Here is an 18954-nt window from a genome sequence, read left to right as displayed (position 1 = left end):
TTTTATTAGAATGCTGTCATTTGATAAATTTCTCCTAGTTTTCTGTACAAATAATAAATGTTAGTTCATAATATGAATATGGTATGTCTCTTCTCACAGCTTCCATGAATCCATTCCATCCTAAAATACCGAAAATGTCTCTGCTGTTCCCTTAGAGCCACAGAAGATCAGGCACAGATGGAGTCACAGTTTCAGTTGGTGTGAACATTCATTTCGGATCTTGATTTCTGATAAACCTTGAGGTTTTGTCCTTTCAAAATGTATTAGTTGAACAGCTCTCTGACTTCCATAAACCTCAGGTGCGGGTTTAGTTTTTAGCCGAGGAATGGATTGGTTAGAAGCTATTGCATGTTTTGGTGCAATACAAAAAATGCCACCCATGACGTAAAAAGTGTGGTATCCGTCGATTGTATGTACGTTAACCCTTTCTGTCCCAACGCTGCATATATATGTTTTTGAAAAAGTGGATCTGTATTCCCAGCCGCCGTATATATACGTTCAAGGCTTTATGGTCTCAATTTACCAAAGCCGAAAATATGCGTTGCTTATAAAATTTTAGACTCATTGTTATCCCAATGCCTTAGAAATATGTCCGAAAATGTTGGATTGGATTGACATGTTGGATAAGACAGGTCATGCGGACCCATTGCCGTATATATTTGTTCACATATTTTAGATATATGCTATATTGTAGCACTGGTGGCAACGCTTATAGATAGCTGGTAGAAGGTGAAGCCTTTGTAGCCACAGAAAAGACCAGAAAAAAAAGAAGCGAATCGAGATACATGTGCGCAAGATGCGGAGTCGGCCTTTGCGTAGTGTCATGTTTTGAGGAGTACCCCACAAAAGAAAACTTTTAATGTTAATTTACATTACATTATTTTTTTAAGTTAGTTACATTTTTTCAAGTTGGTTTTGCTCACTGATGAGTACTTTTGAAAAGAAAACGTTTAAGTTGATTAAAAAAAACTCATTAAAAAACATGTTTTGGTCATTTATTTGTTTATTTATATGCGACGTATATATAAGGCAATGGGACTCTAAACATGAAAAAACCTTTGGGATTGAGGTACCAACATGCAAATTAAGGCCTGGCATAGAAAGGGTTTTCGTACACCTTTTGTGTAAAGCACGGCTGGTCAATTTTCTGCGGATTGCCTGCGATTGCTGACACTTCCAGATAAGCAACGCGCTTGCTCAAAGTCTTGTAGCGGCAGTAAGGCCCAGATAGTTGGTCTCACCATTCCTTGCAGGGTTGGCCGTTTTCTCTACAAAAAGTACGGCTCAAGAAAATAGGTTGATGTAGTTTCCTCTTTTGGGTTTTGTTCATCCTATACAGAAGCTGTTCGCCTGTAAGTGTCAGCATTCGCAGGCGATCCGCAGAAAATTGACCTGCCGTGCTTTACACAGCAGGTGTACGATAACGCTGTTAACGTACATACAATCGACGAATACCACACTTTTCACGTCATATATGGCATTTCTTATATTGCACCAAAACATGCAGTAGCTCCTAAGCAATCCATTCCTCGGATAAAAAAGAAACCCGCGCCTGAGGTTTATGGAAGAGGGAGCTGTTCAACTAATTCATTTTAAAAGGACAAAACCTCAAGGTTTATCAGAAATTAAGATAAGAGATCCGAAGGAAATGTTCACACCAACTGAAACTGTGACTCCATCTGTGCCTGATCTTCTGTGACTCTAAGGGAAAAGCAGAGACATTCCCGGCCTCTTAGGACGGAATGGACTCATGGAAGCTGTCCCAAGAGACATACCATACCTATGTACTAACATTTATTATTTGTACAGAAAACTAGCAGAAATTTATCAAATGACAGCATTCTAATAAAAAATAAAGTTTTGGAATGTAAAAAGTGGATTTTGCCGAGACCGTTAAAAAGTGGCAATTTTTAACTTGCACTTTAGACCGAACCGTTCGTCTAAAAAAACAGTAAATAGTGATGTTTGTAGATAATTTTAAGTACTTTAATTTTTGTTAACATACCATTTACTAAAAGTTAATAGTTTTCGAGATTTGAGCAAAAAAGCGGAAAAAAGCTGAAATTTTTCTATTTTCTCGCGATTTGTCAATGTTCCGGCAAGAAATTTTGTCCGCAAACCTCATATTCGGATTCAGCAGCCCAAAATCCATATATAATGAAAGAAATCAGAACTACCCCAAAACTTTCCTAGTAAAAACACAATTTTATTGAATCATCTTACGAAATCATAGGATAGTAAGAATAAATAAGAAAATAATGCTCGAAATTGTTTCTTAAACTTGTTTCCATTCGGCAATAGTCAATAATTTTTGATAATTACCCGTCGTCCTTCGTTTTTACGCAAATTTAAAATTAAATAAACATTCAGTGACATTAATCACAATTGATATTTTACAACTTGTCAAAGTCAACACCATGAGCAGGTTTAGCAAATAGTCAGACGAAGATATCAATAAGACGAAATGCACATAACAATTATGTGTTTAATTGTACTAATTTTACCGAATTACACTCGACATCTTAAAATTACCGATTTCTACTGCCCTCGTGACAATTAAAACTATACCAAAGTGTCAATCGGGAAACAAATCGATAATTTTAGAGCTCTAGTCTAGTGTATCTAATTACTACTGAAAAGATCCATCATAGCTACATATTATATCAAATACGAATTTTTCGATGTTGGACAATTTATCGAGTTTTAAAAAATTGCCGGTGCAAGTGTCTCCATAGTTCTTTGTTGAACCATACGAAACTCAGTGTAAAAAACCAATAAGCATTTCTATTGTTACTGTGGATAATAAAAATTAACATCAAAATAGATTTGGATTGTTTAAATTATTTATACTTGAACTTTGGAAAACCACTGTCTGTCACAGATTAGATGGTACTAAAGATGTTGTAATATCATTTCACAAATAAATGATAGTTCCTGGAATATTCATTTAGTCCAGAAAGCCACTGCGCATCCGCTAGGAAAAATAATCTAATTCGGATTTTTTGCACAATCTTACTCAAAAAGGACTCCTTTTAACAAATTTCCATGTTGCCAGGACCAAAAGATGGTCAAAAATTGTTTAAACGTTTTTTTTGTTTTTTTCCTAAAATTATTTTTATTGCATGGAAAAAGTTTTTTAGGTTTTTTGGATCATTCCAAACAGAAAAGGTCTTTAGTGACTTTTTTCTAAAAATGATAGTTTTTGACATATAAGCAATTAAAAATTGAAAAATTGCGAAATCGGCCATTTTTAACCCTCAAAGACTATGTGAAAAACTGAAAATTTGAATGTTGCCAAGGTAGGTAGATATTCTTTAAACATCGATTGATGAAATCCCGAAGAGTTTTTTGCAATACAATATTCAAAACTCCTTTGTTTTTTAATTGCGAATCAAGCGTGCGCGACACTATTTTCCACCGACAGTATGGTGCAAATGAAAGGAATAAATTCGTTATTTCGAAAATCGGCGACTTTAAGGAAAAATCCCGAAACAGGTCGATTTTTATTTTTAAGTTATGATATTGTGGCATATATGGTATACTAGTGACGTCATCCCTCTGGGCGTGATGACGTAATCGATGATTTTTTTAAATGAGAATAGGGGTCGTATGGTAGCTCGTTTGAAAGGTTCTTCAATTCTCCATCAAGTAATGTAAACATTTACATAATTTTTTATACAGGGTGTCCTTCTACTTCTTTTTTTGTTAAATAATTTAATTTAATAAAAATTTTTTGGACACCCTGTATAAATAATTATGTAAATGTTTATATTACTGAATAGAGAATTGAAGAACCTTTCAAATGAGCTAGCACACGACCCCTATTCTCATTTAAAAAAATCATCGATTACGCCATCACGTCCAGATGGATGACGTCACTAGTATACCATATATGCCACAATATCATATTTTAAAATTAAAAATCGACCTGTTTCAGGATTTTTCCTTAAAGTCGCCGGTTTACGAAATAACGAATTTATTCCTTTCATTTGCACCATACTGTCGGTGGAAAATAGTGTCGTGCACGCTTGATTAGCAATTAAAAAACAGATGAGTTTTAAATATTGTATTGCAAAAACCTCTTCGGGATTTCATCAATCGATGTTTAAAGAATATCTACCTACCTTGACAACATTCAAATTTTCAGCTTTTCACATAGTTTTTGAGGGTTAAAAATGGCCGATTTCGCAATTTTTCAATTTTTAATCGCTTATATGTCAAAAACTATCATTTTTAGAGAAAAGTCACTAAAGACCTTTTCTCTTTGTAATGATCCAAAAAACCTAAAAAAACTTTTTTCCGTGCAAAAAAAAAATTTAGGAAAAAAACAAAAAAAAACAAAAAATTTTTGACCACTTTTTGGTCCTGGCAACATGCAAATTTGTTAAAAGGAGTCCTTTTTGAGTAAGATTGTGCAAAGAATCCGAATTAGAATATTTTTCCTAGCGGATGCGCAGTGGCTTTCTGGACTAATTGGATTATTTTGATATACCTGAATTAAATACAGAACTCTAGAAAAGTACTCACAACTATCCAACTGCAGTAACCTAGGGAGAAATGCCAGACTATTCTGACTACAACAAAAGCGCATTAATACAAAACCTAAAAAAACTCATAAAGATCAAAGGTTAGATTATTCTTAAACTTGAAGCTATCAAAAAAGAGAGAAGGCCGTAAGATTAACAAGCCCTTGCTATAAATATAAGTTCGTTAACATAATATAAGAAGTCGAATATCATCCAGTTATCGACCTATCAGTTTTTTTACTTGAACAAATTTGAAAAAGTTAGGTATAAATTATTGGGACGGTACATTATACAATTGAGGCGTGTAGATGCAAAACCGGACATGTCACATTTTGGTCGAAATGAAACTAACACCAGGATTATGTTCATTATAACCTATTTCATCAGTCTACAATGAAAATTCGTTGCAAAACACGTCTTTTACCGTAAAATATTACAATCAAATATTGATTTTAGTTTCAAAAGCGGACAAAGCCCAAGCGTCTTGGTTGCAAAATCGGACATCGACGTTCGACCAATGGACTGCAATCACATGACGTTACTAGTTTCGAATCATAATAGTTACGTTACAGTGCTTTGCTACAATATTTTAGAGGATGAATAAATCCTTATTTAACCGTACCTACATCCAAAAACAATATCCTTGCAATGGGAGAAATAAATTATTATTCTTCTGCGTCAAATGCATTGCCTATTACTAAAAAAGGTAAAAAAATATCCCAAATTACTCCAGCAGAACTGCCAATCGGTGTGATTTTTACAAAAACATTCTCGATAGTGGTCAAGACCAACACACCACTGAACATAACGATAATGATGATAACAATCCACCATGCGAATATTTAGAAGAACAATAATTTCCATGTTTAATATAAAAATTGTTCTTTTTTAACAAAAAAAAAAATCTTGTTTATTTTGCCTTTTTAATAGAATAAACTGTCAAAGTACAAAAAATCCCATCGCTTTTGTCATAATATAAGTTTCAAAGCAGGACATATCCAAATTTTTGTTGCAAACTCGGACGCAAGTAACCTTAATAACCGTGTAGTTTATTAATCAGTTAAGATAGGCTAATTCTTCTTTTCAGTTATAAAAATTTGTGTGCAATCTTCCTCATAGTAAAAAGAAATGTTTAAAATACCCATCAAGTTTTATTCTACAGTTTTTTGCGTTTTTCTCTAAACTACTTAACTGTGACATGTCCGGTTTTGCATTTACACGCCTATCCGGCTTTGATCCGAAAAAAATCAGTTTTATCACTTAAAAGTGAAAATAAAAATGCTTGATCGTAAACATTAGTGTTGCCCAAAATCGGTCTTGGTCTTGCAGTCTTGGTCTTGTTCTTGCGTTTTCGCAAGACCAAGACCAAGACCAAGACCGCCTAATTTTAGCAAGACCAAGACCAAGACTTACCGTGCAAGACTTGAGCAAGAACAAAACTTAGCCTGCGAGACTCTTGCGTCTTGCAGTTAGAACTGAGGGTCGTTTTAGGCAGTATGTATATTAGTTCGGCTATATTCTTATATACTTTATGAGAAACAAAAAAATTTTTAAAATTGGACTTATGTTCAATACGAACAATACCATAAACATACATAGCGAGTCAAAATATCCATTTAAAGAACACTTGACACATTTGACACGTACTCAGTACACGTAATGTAAAAATAAAATATTTTGTTCTTTCCTTCCCATCAGACGACTTCTCTGAAATTAGTTGTCCGGGTTATAGGTCTGGATCCCGCGTATGAAAAAATAGTTGATTAATAGCAAGTTGAAAATTTGTTAATAGCTTAAGGGTGTCTAGTCAGACAAACTTTGATATATGGGAACACTGGAACACAGGAAGTTTTAATTGTGGAACAGTTTAAAAATTTGGAACGGTCAGACCACGAAAACGTCACATGTATTTTGTCCGACAGAACTTCCAATTGATTTGTTACCCTTTCATTAAACTCTCATGCAAAAATCAGGTTGCTATTTATCACCAAACGGGCATGATAATGAGTGGAACACGTAGAACATGTCAAATGACAGGAATTATGACAGGTGATAAATAGCAGTCTCATTTTTGCATGAGAGTTTAATGAAAGGGTAACAAATCAATTGGAAGTTCTGTCGGACAAAATACATGTGACGTTTTCGTGGTCTGACCGTTCCAAATTTTTAACCTGTTCCACAATTAAAACTTCCCCCGTTCCAGTGTTCCCATATATCAAAGTTTGTCCGACTAGACACCCTTAAGCTCTTAACAAATTTTCAGCTTGCTATTAATCAACTTTTTTTTCATACGCGGGATCCGCGTCTTAATGTCTTGAATTTCCTAAGCCTGTTGTTCGATTTAAGTGATTTTTTTAATATGTTGTCTTATTTTTATAAATATTGCTGTAATATTGTTGCTAGACAGGTCAATTATTATTGTCACTGTAGACCGGGTGTACCAATAAAAGTGTGTTTTTTCACAGAACTAGCATCACTCTGTGGAATATTCTAGCATTTATAAAATACTGAAATTACAACGATAACCTCATATTTTCGCTTATATTGGACATTACATTCGCTTATATTGGATAATAAAATACACTACTACTACTATGTATTACTATCGGTTTACAGCGTTCTTCGACGCCTTCCGACTCCTAACCGCCATTCTTCTCTGTTTAACCATAGACCTGGAGGGATTTCTTCCTCTTTTTCTTCTCCCTTGTGGTGTCCATGCCAAAATCTGCTTAGGGATCCTGTCATCTCTCATACTAGTTGTTTTGTTTTTATGTCATCAATTATTGTATGTGTGACTCCCATCATTTCTCGTATCCGATCTCTTCTTGATTTGCCTGCTGCTCTTCTCCAGAAGTCCATTTCTGTTACTAGTAGCATTTTCTCCGTTCTTTGTTTCAGTGGCCAAACTTCACTGCCATATGTGATTATACTTTTAAGTATGCTATTGTATATGAGCTGTTTGTTCGCTTTAGATATTGTCTGGTCCCACAGAATGCCGTTCATCATGGATATGGCTTTTCTACCCTGTATTAATATAATAAAATATATAAGTTTCTAATAAACTTTAGTTAGTTAGACATAGGCACGTATTACTTAGATCACGAGTTCAAACTCCACCCGGTATCAGTTGTCTAGATCAGTCATTCTCAATATTTTTGAGTCATGAACCACAAAATAGTTTTTATTATTTTTGTTACCAACTAACTGAAATAGGTATTTAGCTAGGTAATCTAATTAAGTATAATAATAATTGTGGTGCTGCTTTTAGCTGTGTTTGCGTTTTGTGTACCACTGCAAATAATGATATGTACCACCAGTGGTACATGCACCCCAAATTGAGAACCGCTGGTCTAGATATTTATTAATTTGGCTGATCTTTACTATGGCTATGAAATTCTAGCTTAAAATGTACATCTCTGTCACGTTGTTCAAATTTTTCAAAGATATGTAATAGGCTAATAGGCAACTGCGAGACTTGCAAGACTCTTGCTGCAAGACCAAGACCAAGACCAAGACTGGGAGCGCAATACCAAGACCAAGACCAAGACCAGGTGTACTGGCGCAAGACCAAGACCAAGACTGTCTAAGTCTCGTCTTGGTCTTGCATTTGGGCAACACTAGTAAACATAAAAGAATCATTATAAGAACTGAAACCATAAACATTGAAATCATGCTGGAAAAAACTGTGGCCTGTTCGGAGTGCGGGAAATGAAGAAGAATCTGTGTTCAAACTTTAACTGCAAACATTGATGAAATTGCGGGTGGGATTGGACGAGATGGGTTCGAACAGTTACAATCAAGTGACGTCCAGGAGTTGCTTGAACCAGACTTGCAGAAAATGTTAAATTCACAACCCGTTGAAGAACAGGCTCAACAAGCACTGAAAACGTGACATTTAATTTAAAAAATCTTAGTGAAGGTTTATGAATGGCAAATGAGCTTTGTGATTTCTTTATGAAAATTGATCCATTTATGGAACGAAGTCCTATTTTTAAGAGGCAAAATGCCAATGCCGCTACTGAATACCAGTCTGAATTGAAGCAATTTTGAAAAACTTCCAAGTAAGGCCGATGCCACATTATGCGTTTTGACCGGATGCGTTTCCGCCGCATCCGGTGAAAACGCATAGTGTGACAGATCGGTCCGGTTGCGTTGGAAACGGATGCGTTTTGAGTCATCGGTACGTGCTTACAAACTGCACCAGACTAAACGCATAGTGTGACAGGTCGGTCCGGTTGCGTTAGAAACGGATGCGTTTTCACCGCATCCGGTCAAAACGCATAATGTGGCATCGGCCTAAGAGTTTATTAAATTCTAAACAATTGCTTAAAGCTGAAGATAATATGTAATTAATCAATCTGTATGGTCAAAACTTCCATTAAACTGATTTTTTTTAGGTATGTATTTGCTTTTTTATTTCGTCACTTATCCTCTACGTATCCTTTATAACCCCATATAAATTACGATTCCATATTCACGGTTTCTATATTCGCGGCATATTTACGGAACGTATACCCCGCGAATAAAGAGCTTCTACTGTACACTGTTCTTGGAATAAAAGAATATAATATATATCTATAGCCATAATTTTAAGATTGTATTAGATCTTGTTTCTAACTAATAAGATCTAATACAATCTTAACATTTACAGACTCCTTAGTAACACAACATGGATACAGTTCAAGTCGATCGTCTGTACTATGCTATGCTTGTATTACAGATGAGAAATCAAGTTTTAAAAGTCAAGGATTGGGTTCGCACCGGTTTGATTGTTCGCTTATCAAAATGCAAATATAATGATAATTTCTTTACAACGAGTAATTAGGTTAACATATTTACAGCCGGTTTCCGAAAGGACGATCATCTCAAAAATTATGTAATCGATGGTTAATCGTTGATCAAATGCATTTTGAGTTTCAATAACACCAGTTAAACGGGAGTTCAATAACAGTCGATCATATGATTTAACAAACGATTAATCGTTAGTTAACAGCCGATCATAAGTGTTTTGAGTTTCCGAAACGCTGATTAACCAATTTCGCATGTCACACGGCGACCAAAAGGAACTGTCACCTAATTTGAGGTTATTGGTTGATTAAAGGGCTGTTAATGTTTATAAATAGTTGTTTAGAGTTATTAAATAGAGTTTTTTAGTTATTATATAGGTTAAATAGTTATTAAATAAAGGGTATTTTAGTGTTTACTTAAAATTATTAGTGAGAAGAACCAATAAAGAATTGGAAGAACTATATCAAGAGCCAACGATTACGACGACGATCAAAGCACAGAGAATACGATACTTGGGGCACATAGAGAGAATGGGAAGTAAACGAATGCCAAAAATGGTAATTTCACGAATACCAATACAAAAGAGGAGGAAAGGCAGGCCAAGGAAAAGATGGAAGGACAGTGTATATGAAGACTTGAAGAAAAGTAACATTGAGAGATGGAAAGAACTAGCATTGGACAGAAGGAGATGGAGAGAGGTGGTGAAGGAGTGTGTAAAAAGACTGAAGTGTATTTAAATAAAATTTATAAGTTATGTAAGTTATATTAAGTTATTTACTATATTATTTATGTAATCAGAAATGTAAACATTTTAGCCCTAGGCCTACAAGGCCTGTTGCGCTTAATAAATAAATAAATAAATAAATAAAATTATTAGTTATTTAATTATAATTTAATTTTTAAAATTAAATATATAGTGTAATTATACAGTGAGCACGTAAAGGTTGGAATAAATTCATTTTTTCATGAATGGGCAATTTTGGAAATAAATCCCGAAACAGGTCAATTTTTATTTTTAAGTTACGACTTTTTGGCCTATATGTCATACTAGTGACGTCACCCATCTGGGCGTCATGACGTTATCCATGACTTTTTTAAACGAGAATAGGGGCCTTGTGATAGCTCATCTGAAAGGTAAGTTAATTCTCTATTCAGTAATATAAACAATAACATAATTATTTATAGAGGCTGTCCAAAAAAAATTTTAATTAAATTTATTAACATAAAAAGAAGAATGTCTGTAATTTATTTAATTCAAAATACATTTTACTGCTATCAGAATACAGGAAAAAATGTTTATTTGACAAATAAATATTGTTTTTTGCTTAAATTCAATATTAAAGCAGCCACCCACCTGCCTCTTGACACTTTGAACATTTAATTTAAGCGAAAAGCAAAGAATATTTTTCAAATAAACATTTCTTTCTGTTTTCTAAGAGCAGTAAAGTGTATTTTGAATTAAATAAATGACATATTCTTCTTTTTATGTCAATAAATTTAATCAAAAAAATTTTTTTTGGGCAGCCTGTATAAGTAATTATGTTAATGTTTATATTACTGATTAGAAAATTCAATTACCTTTCAAATGAGCCACCACACGACCAATATTCTAATTTAAAAAAATCATTGATGACGTAATCACGCCCAGATGGGTGACGTCACTAGTATGATAATAATGCCAAAAAGTCGTAATTTAAAAATAAAAATTAACCTCTTTCGGGATTTTTTTCCAAAATCGTCCATTCTCGAGAAAATTAATTTATTCCAACCTTTACATGCTCACTGTATGTTGGTGCTACAGAGGAGCATTAGTTCAGCTCTACTTCAACATATTGTGTTAGTGTGAAAATAAAAAAATAATGTTTAATTTTAAATATTTAATTTAGAATTACTACTTACCTTTTGTTAAATAATTAAATAAAATAAGGACTCACTACATGGCAAGTAAGCAGATGCACCATCTGCAACTGTTGTATAAAGATTAGATTTGGTTGCCAATTAAATCCAACATTGGGATATGCAATATGATATCTGCTTGATATCACATACAATAGATGACATGAAGAACGTGATAAGGAAGCTGGAGGGAAAGGCAGATGAGGTTGGTCTTAAAATCATCACTAATAAGATAGTAGAGATGAGAATAGGAATAAGTGAGCATGGTAAACTATACATCAATCAAGAAGAAATAAAACAGGTTAAAGAATTCTGCTATCTTGATAGTAGTATAATAGTGCAAAAGTTGGAGTCCAGGCAAACATTAAACATAGAATAGGAAAAAGAACAACAGACAACAGGCCTTTGAAATCCTCTCATATCATATCTCAACATAAATTAGCCAAAACACATTTAATAGTATCATCAAATCAATACTACTATATGTGAGGGATACTACGATATGGGAGTGAGACATGAACAATATCAGAAGGAAATGCAAGGAAGAGTTTTTGTAAATAGATTCCCACAAAATATTCTGAAGATGTATTGGCCCAACACCATAACAAATGAAGAATTGTGGAATGCATTAAGACAAAGAAGCAGAGGATGAAGCTAGTAGGTAATAACTCATTCTAACAGGTGGGTAAATAAACTTTGAAAAACACATTTTTTATTAATTTTATTATTTAAAGAAATTACAATTTTTATTTAAAATTACTTTATTAGGTACATACCTAACCACTATTACCGAATAATTTATTGAGATCGAATTTTTTTATTTGAAGCTCTACTTCTAAAATTTCTTTTTTTCTTGTTGAAAAATACTATCTTACTTCTTTTTTCTAGTCTTGCTGTTTCAATTTTTTTTGTAAAAGATACATTAAGGGTTTCGCTCCCTACATCTTTTACTTTTTTATTTTTTGAACGAGCCTGAGACATCTTGGCTGTCTTCTTGGGCAGGACAGCAGTTGTCGTGGGTGTACTGAGCAGCACAGTGGAAGTAGAGGGTACATTGGACGTCTGCTATGTGTCTTCCAATTGTAGGTAATCTACTTCCACTTGACTGTCTTGTGCAACTATAAAAATAAAAAAAATTTCAATTGTTTTAGATGTACCAGATAGTTTTTTCTTTATAAAAAAAATCTTTCTCGAATTAGGTAGGTAGTTACTTTTATTTATATACTTTAGCTATCTTAATAGCTAAGTTAATAATCTACCTTAATTTAGAATTGGAATAAATAATTATAATAATTAATTCGTATTAATAATATTTATTTATATTAATTCTCATATTTTGAGTTTGCTTAAATTTGGTTTACAAAAGATCTTTTTTTTTGTTTAATGATGTCTATAGATAGGCACAAGGTCTGGCTATGGGGAACCGCTTATCACCCTTGTTCTCAGATTTATTATTGATCAACATAGAAATAATATCTTTAACAATCAAACTTTAAACAATAATACCTTTCAAAAAATCTTAAATTGACTTAGAACTGTAGGATACAATATCCAATTTAGATGGAAATCTTTCAGATGCCAAAAACATTCTAGATTTACTCAAAAACTTACATCCGGATGTACATACTTTGGAAACAATGGATAAACTTAAGTTAATCTTTAGAAAACCGACTAGACCGACTATACCATACCTCCCTCTTCTAATCATCCTTTTTAACAGAAGGTGGCTTCTTTCTATTGCTACATCCATAGAATACGTAAACCTAGCATTATCAGATAATAGTTTTAAATAGTTAAACTAATGGTCACTGTACTACATTTGTGGATAACGTGCTGAACAAAAAAATGTTCTAATTCAGAAGTTTTGTAAAGATCAAGACCATATACAGGTTATTGTTCAGATAATATTGGAAATATTGATCAAGCTTTATATATATATAAATAAATTTAAAATTAGTTACCTTTATTTAAATAAATTAATAAAATAAGGACTCACCAGATGTGAAGAAACCAGATGCACTGTCACAACTGTTGGGTAAAGGTTGGATTTGATTGCCAATCAAACTCAACATTTGTGCCCCTACATCTGTGAGACGAGGCCTAAATGTGCCACCACCTGTTGCAAGTATGTCTTTCTGAAAACAATTCATTAGTTCATTACTGATTAAGAAATGAAAGGGTTAAAATCAAAGTGGTGTAAGTCATATTCTTGAAATGATGTAAGCCCTATTTTATAATCTTGATATTATATACACAGACCTCTTCAGAGAAAAAGTGGTGTGTAAGTTTTTACTGTAAATACTTACACCACTTTTCCTGATGAAAAAATGTCTATTTATCAAAGTTATAAAGCAAGACTTCCATCATTTCACAAATATGACTTACACCTCTTTGGCGTTAACACCCTCAAATACTAAACTTCTATTGTCTCAACACTAGGTTAGTTCCCATCATAAAATTAGTTTCATTGGATTATATTTTTATAAAAATATTCCACTCAGAAATAGTGTAATTCGACTGACCTGGTGTTAAGAGCTTTAAATTTAAGTTACCTACTTTGTCCGCAGTTTGGTCTCTCTTCAACTGGTCCAAAACCTTCTGCTCATTATATTTTTGAATCTGCAATGTAATTAATCCATATAGCTCTAAATCAACCGAAAGTTTTATACACTTACATTTTCCTCTGCTACTTTTTGGCTAGTGACCCTTTTTAAGTTTATATATGCAGTGTTCAGCTGCTTGGGAGTTCTGGGAAATTCAGCGCTATTTTTTCCCAGGTTTCATTGTTTTGGTTGGTGGACATAGCATTGGTACATTATTTGTTTTCAATTTAATATGCTTGTATCTGAAAACAAAAATACAATTAGAAATTTGTTCTGTAAGTTAGAAAATTTCGTACTTACTTTCCAATTATTTCCAACAGCAAACATTTCTCTCTCTCTCTCAGTATAATTTTTGCGTGGAGGATTTCCGTTGGTATTGCTCATTTTTAATATATTTTTTAATTATATAAATTATGTAGTTATTTACTATGGATTGAAATTTTTTGGTTATAAAATGAAATTTTGAAGGATGACAGCCGATTGTGACAGTATCGATACCAAATCGTATGTCAGATAATCGATTTTCTACGATCATATAATTTTAAGATGATCGACGTTTGAGAAACTCGTCACTGGTTAACAGTTGATCAAATCTAACAGCTCGATTAGATGATCGAAGATTTGAATAACGTTTCGGAAACCGGCTGTTAGAACACCACATCATTATTTCTCACCGTTATGTTATACCAATGTGATTATTTACCAAGTTTTGAAATACCGGAGATATAGGTATCAGAATAATTATACGACGATGGAGGTTTATAATTTCATGTTCAATAAAACCAAAAAGAAACTAGATTGAAAATTATTTTATTAGTCTACGCGCCAAATGGAGGTCACCGTGTCCTTTTCAATTCTGATGGACAAACTCAACGATTTCTTATGGATTTTTGGCTGCTGATTACGAATTTCGAGGGTGGATTTCGATCCGAGTGGTCAAAAAATTGTTATAAACAATTTAATTGTTTATAAGGCTTTGGCTCATAAACTAAAAGAGATAAAAAAAATGTTTCAAATAAAATTTGTTCCTTAACAAAAAACTAAGAAAAAACTTTTACTAAACTTAAATCCAAGAATTAGATCTTAAGATATTGTCAAATTAGTGCACAATACAAATTGCAATTTACAAAATAAGTATTTTTCGAAGCTTTATCGATCGTAACTCGGCTTCTACGAATGCAAATGAGCCTTAGAAGATCTCATTTTAAGGCTTAGTTAATAGGCTTCCAAACAAAGTTTGTTAAATTACTTTATCTTCATTTGTTTTAACGTTATAACCGTCTGAAGTTATAATTTTATAATTTTTATAGGTTTCATTTATACTTTAATTAACAATAATGATAGAAGAACTCAAAAGGAACAATTTGAGCTTATGAAAATGTTCGTTAGTTTATTATTGGCCACGATATCAATATTTTAGCTACGAATTTCGTCACTTACTTGACTGTGAGCGTGAGCTGATCTTGCGCCTCATAGCGCGCCATTAAAATATCGATATCTTGGCCAAAAATACACTTGTGAACATTTTCATAAGCTCAAATTGTTCCTTTCGAGTTCTTCTATCATTATTGTTAATTAAAGTATAATTGCTTATAGCCTAAATTTGTTTGAAACCCTTATAAACAAATTAATGTATAATTTTTTTAAGAAAATTATAACTTCAAACGGGTATAACTTTAAAACAAATGAAGATAAAGTAATTTAACGAACTTTGTTTGGAAGCCTATTAAATAAGACTTAAAATGAGATCTTCTAAGGCTCATTTGCATTCGTAGAAGCCGAGTTACGATCGATAAAGCGTCTAATAATACTTATTTTGCAATTTGCAATTTGTATTGTGCACTAATTTTGCAATATCTTGAGTTCTAATTTTTGGATTTAAGTTTAGTAAACGTTTTTTTCTTCGTTTTTTATTAAGGAACAAATTTTATTTGAAACATTTTTTTATCTCTCTTAGTTTATGAGCCAGAGCCTTATAAACCATTAAATTGTTTATAACAATTTTTTGACCACTCGGATCGAAATCCACCCTCGAAATTCGTAATCAGCAGCCAAAAATCCATAAGAAACCGTTGAGTTTGTCCATCAGAATTGAAAAGGACACGGTGACCAATCTGGCGCCAAGACTATATAGAGAATAGTGTATTTAAAAGAAATAGTATGGTGACAGATGTTAGTTATATTGAAAAGAGATAAAAACGTGTTACATTAAAAAATTTACATTACTATCATATTACATCATCATTATTGACTCTACAATCCCTGGTGAGTCTTGGCCTGTTCTAGAATCAGCTTCCATTCCTTCCTATTCTTCGCCTTGGTATTCCAACTTCGCACTCTTAACACTCGCAAGTCGTCTTCCACCTGCTCCTTAAATCGTGCTCTGGGCCTGCCTCTTCTCCTCACTTTATCTGGTCCTTGGTTATAAACGTGTTTTGACGGATCCATTTCGTTCATTCTCTCTAAGTGGCCCAGCTACCACAGCCTGTTTATTTTGGTGGATCATATATTAAGAAATGAGAAATATGAGTTGGTGCGATTGGTTATACAAGGGAAAGTGGAAGGAAAAAGAGGAATGGGAAGACCACGCACATCCTGGTTTCCTCCAGAGACACCCCAACGGTTCAGACTATCACCAGTAGTACATCGAACGTCAACAACAGCCACATCCAGATGAGCTAACACGTTCTGAAGAGGTGTTAGTTCACCTAAAACAGGACAATCGAGATCACAAAAGTCCTACAACACATCAAAACAACCAACGACCCCCATCGAGTCAACATCCTGGTTGAAAGATTTAAAGCAGTTTAGTGGAGAAACAGCAATAGAACTCTTTAGAATAGAACCGCCACTGACTGAGTAAAATGGGCCGTGATGATCGCCAATGTCCTTAAAGGATGAGGCACATGAAGAATAATGTTATTATTTTTTAAGATTATGATGATGACCAAATTGTAATTGCGCGGGACAAGGAAGATCTTGAATATATAGCATAGGAACTAATAGAAGAATTTAGAAAATGGGTTCTGGAGGTGAATACCAAAAATATCTATGCATAAGAAGTGAAGAAACGGAGAACCTGAACCTGAAACAGGAGACAATTACAAGTTGCAATGAATACATATATCTGGGAATAAAATTAACTAGTACAGGACGAAACGAAGAAAGGATAGTAAAGGGAAAACAAGTGACAGGAGCCCTGAATTCGGTACTGTGCCAAAAAAATATAAGAACAGAAAATAAAAGACGAATTTCCAACACAATATTAAAACCAATGTTAATCTATGGAGCTGAAGTCTAGGAATTAACCAAAAAGTTCAAAGATAAATTACTAGCCACTGAGATGGATTTTTGGAGGTCAGCAATGAGATCTAGACTAGAACACATAAGAAACGACGACATTAGACAACAAATGGAAATAGAAATAATAATCATAGATGATATCGAAAAACAACAGCTAGTATAGTACGGACACGTAAAACGAAAGGAGGAAAGAAGAACCCCAAAAAAGTGTTAGAATGGACCATCACAGAAAAACGAGAACAAGGAAGACCAGCAACTACATGGATAAAGGGCATCTCCAAGGCGATGTTGGAAAGAAATTAAAAAAGGAAGACTGCCACAATAGAAAGGATGGCGATTAGAAACGGAAAGGCGTAGAACGCTATAAACCGATTTAACACTTATATTTTTAATGATGCAGGATTAACAGTGTAAAAAAAGTACGTCACGAAGTAATTTGACAAATATTTTCCCAATTATGATACGTTTATAGCTTTTAATAATAAAAAACAGAAATTACTGAATAATAACATTAATATTATAAATATATAACAAAATAATCCTCGAATTATTATGACTACACGTGTGTACTATCGAATGATTTAAGACACATATATGAAGCATAAAACAATAAAAAAATCACTGGTTTCAAGGTTTCTTTTACCATGGCGTTGAACGTCATAAACGATTAGCCCATTAAAACAATGAAAACTAAAAAATAATAATCAGTAAAAAATAATAAACCATAAAATTGGTTTCTAGTGAATTAGCCAACGTACGTAAAGATAATTTCGCACGCGTCTATATTATGATGCAAATTAGTTATGATGGTTACTATAGTTATTTTCCTAACAAGTGCAGAAAGTCATTCTTTTCCGCACGCGACTGCAGTTTGCCGAACGATGCGAAGCGGGAGTTCGAGTTCGGCAAGCAGTCGAGTGCGGAAAAGAGACTTTCTGCAAGAGTTAGGAACAATATTTTTTCTAAGAGTCTTTAAAAAACTACCAAATCTTAATCAATTAATTTAATTAATATGAAAATACATACACAAATTAATTCTTTGACAAGGTTGTCAAAACCAAACTTTTAATATAATTAGTTAGCATGACGACGATCTTGGATTCCATGACGATGATTCAAAACGACTGTTATTGTCTACCGATTTGACTTTCGAATATTATGTCAAAATAATTTTATTTCATCGAATTGTCGCGTTAATTTCATTAAAACAGGAACACAATAAGATATATTTGAAATAAATTAGTAAATAATTACTTTAAGGCCGTATTAACATATCTAAATTAACACGCGTGCGGAAAAGTAAAAAACGCGTGCGGAAAAGTGAAACTTTCTAAACTAAAATGCGTGCGCGAAAGTAGACATTTTTGCATGCTCGTAGAAAAAATATTAAACATCAAATAGGTGTGAAGTGTTGCCATGTAAAATAGTTTTGTCTATATTGTGAATCACCTGGTGGACGGTTATTGGTAATCCACATTGGTCTATGGATCACTTTACCTGGTCTGCGATCATAGAGGCAATAACAAAGGGTGAGATCCTTACTCAGGTTTTATCGAGTAAGTAATGCAATAAATGACTGTATATACAGGGTGTCCCGAAAATATTGGTCATAAATCATACCACAGATTCTGGGGTCAAAAATAGGTTGATTTAACCTAACTTACCTTAGTACAAATGTGCACATAAAAAAGTTACAGCCCTTTGAAGTTACAAAATGAAAATCGGGGGAACATTGTCAAAATCGCAATTTTAACCTAAAAATAAAAAAAAAAATGAAATCACGTTTTTTGCGTTTACCTCGCTACAACTCTGTTCCATTTTAATATGTGAAATTTTTA

General features: G+C 33.3%; 1 long non-coding RNA gene across 1 annotated transcript; it reads right to left on the bottom strand.

Annotated features, from left to right (window-relative positions):
• Positions 1 to 11916: 11916 nt before the first annotated feature.
• LOC126885724 (uncharacterized) lies at positions 11917 to 14456 on the bottom strand. The gene is made up of 5 exons (XR_007698445.1): positions 14114 to 14456; positions 13886 to 14055; positions 13767 to 13829; positions 13207 to 13345; positions 11917 to 12328 (listed from the first exon to the last, which is right to left on the bottom strand). It is a non-coding gene; the product is annotated as an uncharacterized LOC126885724 (long non-coding RNA).
• Between the last annotated feature and the right edge of the window lie 4498 nt (positions 14457 to 18954).

The sequence above is a fragment of the Diabrotica virgifera genome, chromosome 5 (genome assembly GCF_917563875.1).
Source record: "Diabrotica virgifera virgifera chromosome 5, PGI_DIABVI_V3a".
NCBI classification, from domain to species: Eukaryota; Metazoa; Arthropoda; class Insecta; order Coleoptera; family Chrysomelidae; genus Diabrotica; species Diabrotica virgifera.
This window is presented reverse-complemented; position numbering and strand designations above follow the sequence as displayed.